General features: G+C 41.6%; 1 protein-coding gene across 1 annotated transcript in view; it reads left to right on the top strand.

Moving 5' to 3' along the window:
* Positions 1–5,969, top strand: part of LOC6738675 — a 67,510-nt gene that overhangs the window by 11,223 nt on the left and 50,318 nt on the right. The window lies entirely within an intron of this gene.

The raw sequence follows: 5,969 nt of genomic DNA, 5'->3' as shown, positions 1-5,969 counted from the left end.
GTACGTGACGCGCATTTCCGCAAGTCCGCCTATCAAATATAAAGTGCCAGCAATTTATATTTCAACGCAGCGGTGGGCGGCGGGTAGGTGGGCGGGGGCGGGTTCGGAATTCTGGCAGTCAAAGCCAAGCAAATCAATGTAAATATTTTTAAGGAAAGAAAGCAGCCACAGCAAAGGAGGCGAAGGCGAGAGGTTAAAGCGATTGTGGACTGGAAAATGCAGGCCGAGTCAAGAACTGCATTTGTCGGCTTTCGAAAGCGCTCCTCTTATTTTTCCCTTCCGATTTTCCTTTTTTCGGTTGCTTTCTGCCGCCCCCTTCCCCCTCCGGCTTCCCCACCCTAGCAGTGGCATTTTCAATTTTACTTTATATGCAAATTTGGCATTTTGTAGCAACTGCTGCCATTGATAGCTCTCGGTTTCCCACCAGTTTCCAGTCCAGTCCAGTCTCCGCTATATTTTTCAGTTTGCTTCCGCAACGTAACCCATTCGGAACCCGGGTCTTTAAGCCAGCTTTACTTGGGGCGGCCATTGCATTTGAATTTCTATAAATTTTTCATTTTCCATTTAGTTGCAATGGCACGCCACAAAATAAGAGCGAACGTTTGTTTCCAACACAAACTAAATCCCCCGAACATTCTTGCAATGTTTTTAAGGCTGTTTTTCTTCAATTTCAAATAATGCCGTATACTATATTTTTATGTGTTGTGGTTTCGGAATTCAAAATTTACCTATCAAATCAATTCTGGGTGATATGTATAAGTAAAATATGCTTAAATTGTGGATCCAAGCTTTTAGTTTATCTTGAAATCATATAGCAGCTCTTAAACGTTTGAGTTAAGTGGTAGGCAATTAGTTTAGTGAGATTTGAAGTTATTCTTTGAGTTGTATTTGATTAGAAATCAATATCAATATCAAAATCAATATGATGATTTAGTAATATATTTCATGAGAAACGATATATTTGTTTTGTTTTTATGTGGCAGACCTCGAATTCCTATGAAATGTTTCTAGTTCTATCTGTATTGAAGTAGTAATCAATGCTGCAGCCGTTATGGCGTAAATACGCCATAAATATACCCTAAAACTGTGGCACTCAGGCACGTAGTATTCATTCATACACCATCTAAAAGCCGCATTTTCCCACCAACTGCCATTAATCTCGGGTTCTTCCCAAAGTCGCCACACGTAAGTGGGGACCTCAGCTCCCTGGAATCGCTTGGATCCCCCAGAAACACCCATATCCCCCTGGCCACACACAAATGGCACTCTGATGCTGCTAACAAAGTCTAAAAATCCGACCGAAAACTGTTTGCCATCGCTCGACTCTGTCGCCGCCGCAGGCGATGGGCAAAAGTGTCAAAGTGCTAAAGTATGTTCAAAGATTCATAAGATTAAATGCAAAAGCCTATCTCTTTCTCCTAGCACAGCGGTCTGTATAGCCGTCTCTGTTCGTCCTTGTGGTGTCTACTAGACAGCCAAGTTCTGCCAATAATAGGTAAGCCAAATCCCAAGGCACTTTAGGCAGAGGAGAACAAAATGTCTAGATATAAGCATATATAATATATATATCTTATAAAATAAAAATTGACTAGAAATTTGTTTAAAGCATGAAATACTGCTACCACGCAGTTCCAACAGCTACCATGTATTAAACGCATCTCACACAGGGCGTATACTCAATGTGTGTACGGCCAAGACGATGGAACCTATTATGTCCTGTTCGAAGGAAGCGAATGGCATGAAAGGCGAAGAAAAGCCAAAGTCTAGTCCAGGCGCCGAAGGCTACCGACGTCGTCTGGCCAGTCCTTGAACTCACCTCGAGGTTTTCGTTTGGCCAGGGCCAATGCATTGCATCGCCTGCATTAGCTTTTCCCCGAAAGTTCATTGCCCTGCGGCTTTTCATTTTCTCCATTTTGTTGTAAGAAATTATACGCGCAGATAGCGTGAATTTCAATTTTCGCCAGCCTCTTCCGCTTTTCTTGCTCTGTGTGGAATGCCGCGGCGTAGTGAGCGCGAAAAATTTAAATTGAAAATGCAAAATGCTCATATGCAATTTGTTTGGAAGAAAAGCTGAGGGGGCTTTGGTCCTTTTTACAGTTTGCCGGGCATAAAAATCCACGACGGTCTACATTGTTGTCAGTTTGTAGCTTTGGCTACAATCGTTTGCTTTACGACCACACCCTTACACACCCACACACGCACACACACACATGCACATGCAGGCAGGACAAGAGCATTTGGCATTTTATGCGAAATGTTTCCCCGGCGAAGGAGCCGTCGGGATTCGGCATTATAGTTGTATGAGATGCCGGCCCTCCTTCTGTTACCAATTCCAACTTCGGCTGCAAATTCCAGCCATTCCACTCTTTCGCCAGGCTTTAAAATTAAGTTTACATTTTTAATGGGCAAAAGTCCGTGCCCTTTGGCTTTGCAACTGCGTCAGTTTTATGTTTGCCAACTTTAATGGTCATGACTTTCGGTACTCCGTTCGCAAGTTGATAGTCAGCATGAGGAATAGTGGAAAAAGACATACGGAACAGGAGTATGTGGCAAATAAGTCATATCATATGGGAAATGATGGGAGCGTAGAGGACGTCACTTGGATAAGGACTCCGCAAGGGATTTTGATTAAATTCATGGTCAGGGATGTGGAACAGGATGTTGGATTAACTGTCGGGAAGTGGACAATTTCAGCTTTGTAATCCGTTTCTTGCAACACATTTTTTTACAGTAAATAAAATCATTCTAAAATATTTGTTTTTCTTGGATATGAGTTGAGTTTTTCCACTGCAATTTTCAAGGCATATTCCGTTTCATGCAATTAACTGATTTGTTGAACTTTTCTATCTCATTTCTATATGATTTATTGAAATTTGTTTTTAGTTTCCTTTTCTTTAAATGAGATATGAAACCGACCTTAATCCAAGGCAATAAATTACTTACTTATTCCCATATATCCAATCAGCTGAAGGATAATAAACTCTTCTCGCTTTGGTTGACCGCGGCAATAATTCTTCTCGCTTCGATTGCGAGATCTATTCTTTATAACTGCCTTTCTTTTGATTAATTGGCTTAGTTGATGCCCAATCGTATGCTACTCATACGCCGCGTTGTCAGCGGCGAAATTCATCACGGAGTGTAATCAAAGTCCGTACTTTTCAAACCCCCCTCGAATTGCGAAACTCGATGGAGCCGCGTTGGCCAAATCACGTTGCAATTGCCACAGACGAAGCTGGAGCGCAAACGAGAGGAGAAACGAGACTCATTAGAGCGAAGCGTGATGCGTGACACCAACTTTAAATTGTGCAAAGACAGGCGACAGGACCTCTGTCCTTTTCCGCGCATCCCTCGCATCCTCCTCCGCCGGCCGTCGACCATTTCCATTTCCATCGCATTGCAGCGTAATCTTGGCCATTACTCAAAAAGTAGCTTCTCACGTAGACTGCGAGTAAAAGAAGCGCGGAAAAAATTGCACCCATCGCTACACCAGGGAAAATTTTCTATTATGAATTGACTGAACCCACAAAGTCCGTAATTAAAAACATATTCATTTTTATTGCTTAGAAATTATGGACTTAGGAAATTAATTTATATTAATGCTACGTGTCCTAAAGTTATTTCTCTACAAATAAATATTGTTCATCTTGTATGTACAATCAGATGGGTTAAAGGACCTTTTTTAAAATCGCTATCTGGCTAAGATAGAAAAATATAGAAAATGAATCGGTATTTAAAAAAAAAAACTCTGAGCAGTAACATATTTTATGTTAAATGCCAAAGTTAACTTCAGACCCCACAACAGGCTGTTCTCCATTTTTTGCTGGTGTATGTGGCGCTCTGCGGGTGACACTCTTAGTCTGTTTGTGTTTGTGTTGCCGTTTTGCCGGTGGCACCACCCCCTCCCCCCTGCTCAACGGTCACCCACGCGGCGCCACGCCCCTCGGCCTTACGCCTCTGTCATTGGCACAGTCGCGTGGTGGATGCTGCCTTTGAAATCGGGATCCACTGGCAGTCAAAGTCCCCCGTGCCTCCTCTAATGGCTTTGTTATGCTAATTTCCCGACGCCTGCTGGCCATTGGAGTCGCCTTGAGCCCAGTCGTCTTTTGATCCTGTTTCTTATTAATTTAATTATAAATATTATTCTTTTTTACGTTTCCTGCCTTTTTGTTGGTGGCGATTGCTCAGTAACAGGAAATGGAAAACATTCCAAAGTCAACATTTGCACAGCGATTTGCAGGGATTTTTTTAGGACAGAGGTTTCTAATTTCAGTTAAGTGTGCTCTGCAATGCGGAAAATGGCAATATTAGTGAATAACTAATTTTATATATTAATTTAGTCAGCTGGCACAACACATATATTTTCAAAAAATATTTAGTACAAAATCATTGATGCCTTAACAAACTATATGTATGCCAAACTATTGATATCCTATACTCTCTTTTTGTGGCCTGCGGTATTCACTTTTCTGGCCCAGATGAGTTTATTTACTGATGTGAGACCAAAGGACATCGTTATCATGGGCTTACCCATTTGCCCTCACGTTCCTGCAGAAAAAGTGAAACTCTGTCATTTGGTGAAAGGGACTTAGCTGGAAAGCCTTTCATAAGCGTCGCATAAATTCTTTGTCAATTGTGGCAAATTCTTAGCCATCCAGTTGGCCAACCGTCCTGTAGTTTTGTTCTTTTTCTGTTTCATCTCGTTCTGCTCTATTTCTTCCTTTCTAATTGTGCCATATGTGTCCAGGCTTCCGAGTCTTCAAATTGTAACTAGAATTTGATTGTGCCGAGGAATGGAAGTGCATTGATTGGATTAGCTCGAGAAAAGCCGACTGCATGTGGCCATAAATGAAATGGAAGACCTTTAAGCCAGGGAAAGATGCAGATGCAGATGGCCAACAGTGGCATTGGGAAATTGAAAAATTGGGAAATCTTTTTTGAAAGTGAAAGTGAAAGGATAAGAGGCTGAGTAAGTCGGTTTGTTCCAAATTCACTTCGCATGCTAAACAAATAAAATTTAATGCCAAAAAATGTGAGCTACAATAGTCATAATAAATGGTTTTCAAAGATGAAATTTTAAAATATGTAACTGCAATATAGATTTTAAATTAAAAATTGTATAAAAATAAAATATTCAAGTGCATTTGTAAATATGTATGTAATTTACATCATATTTATTTTACATTTATTAATGCTCAATTTTTTTAAATTAGTTCTCGGTGTTTTTGTGTGTTGTATTCATTCAAGTACTATCCTCAAAGTCGCCTTTTTGATGTCTCTTCTTTGGAGCTTCTTCTATTGTTGCTTGCCAGTCTTTCTTCCGGGCTCTTTTGGCCCGCTTTCTGGCCTTGGTTGGTTGGCCCTGTTTGCAGGCATGTGGCTAAGGAATGGCTTACAAGCCGCTTCCCTGTTTTTTCCTGGCCATCCTTTTGGCCCCAGGGACGACTGGGGCTGCATCCGATTATCTTACGACTTTCCTTCGGCTCCTTTCTTATCTCTGATTATTAACCTTCTAGCTCAGGAGCTCAGGAACTGCCTCATTCACGATGTACAGCTGCTTTTAAGTGCATTCTTAAGCTCAATCAAACCGGATGTTGGGCGAATATGCATTGAATTAAGTGGGCGAAATTCGTATTTTTGTGGCTCCTGCGCTCCTGGAAAGCCAGCAGTCTTATAATTAGAATTCCCTGTGACCGGAATCCCTTATGCCCATAGGTGCATTCCTCTGCAGAATTTAAATGTCCCTTCACCCGAGTCCTTGTGTGTGTGCGCTCGACGTTCAAGTGAAACTTTAGACATAAAAGCCAGACCCCTCGGAATCCTTTTTTTCTGTGTCCACCCTTTCGGGCCGCATTGTTGTTGCTGGCTAAAGCCGTGCAGACATTTGGACCTAACTACTTGAAGTTTTATGCCCCGTTTCCTTGCTTATTTTTCCCTTTTTTCCTGCCCCATGGGAGGACTTTATGGCGCAT

The sequence above is a fragment of the Drosophila simulans genome, chromosome 3L (genome assembly GCF_016746395.2).
Source record: "Drosophila simulans strain w501 chromosome 3L, Prin_Dsim_3.1, whole genome shotgun sequence".
NCBI lineage: Eukaryota > Metazoa > Arthropoda > Insecta > Diptera > Drosophilidae > Drosophila > Drosophila simulans.
Note: the sequence above shows the minus strand (reverse complement) of the source record. Positions and strands in the feature narration are given on the sequence as shown.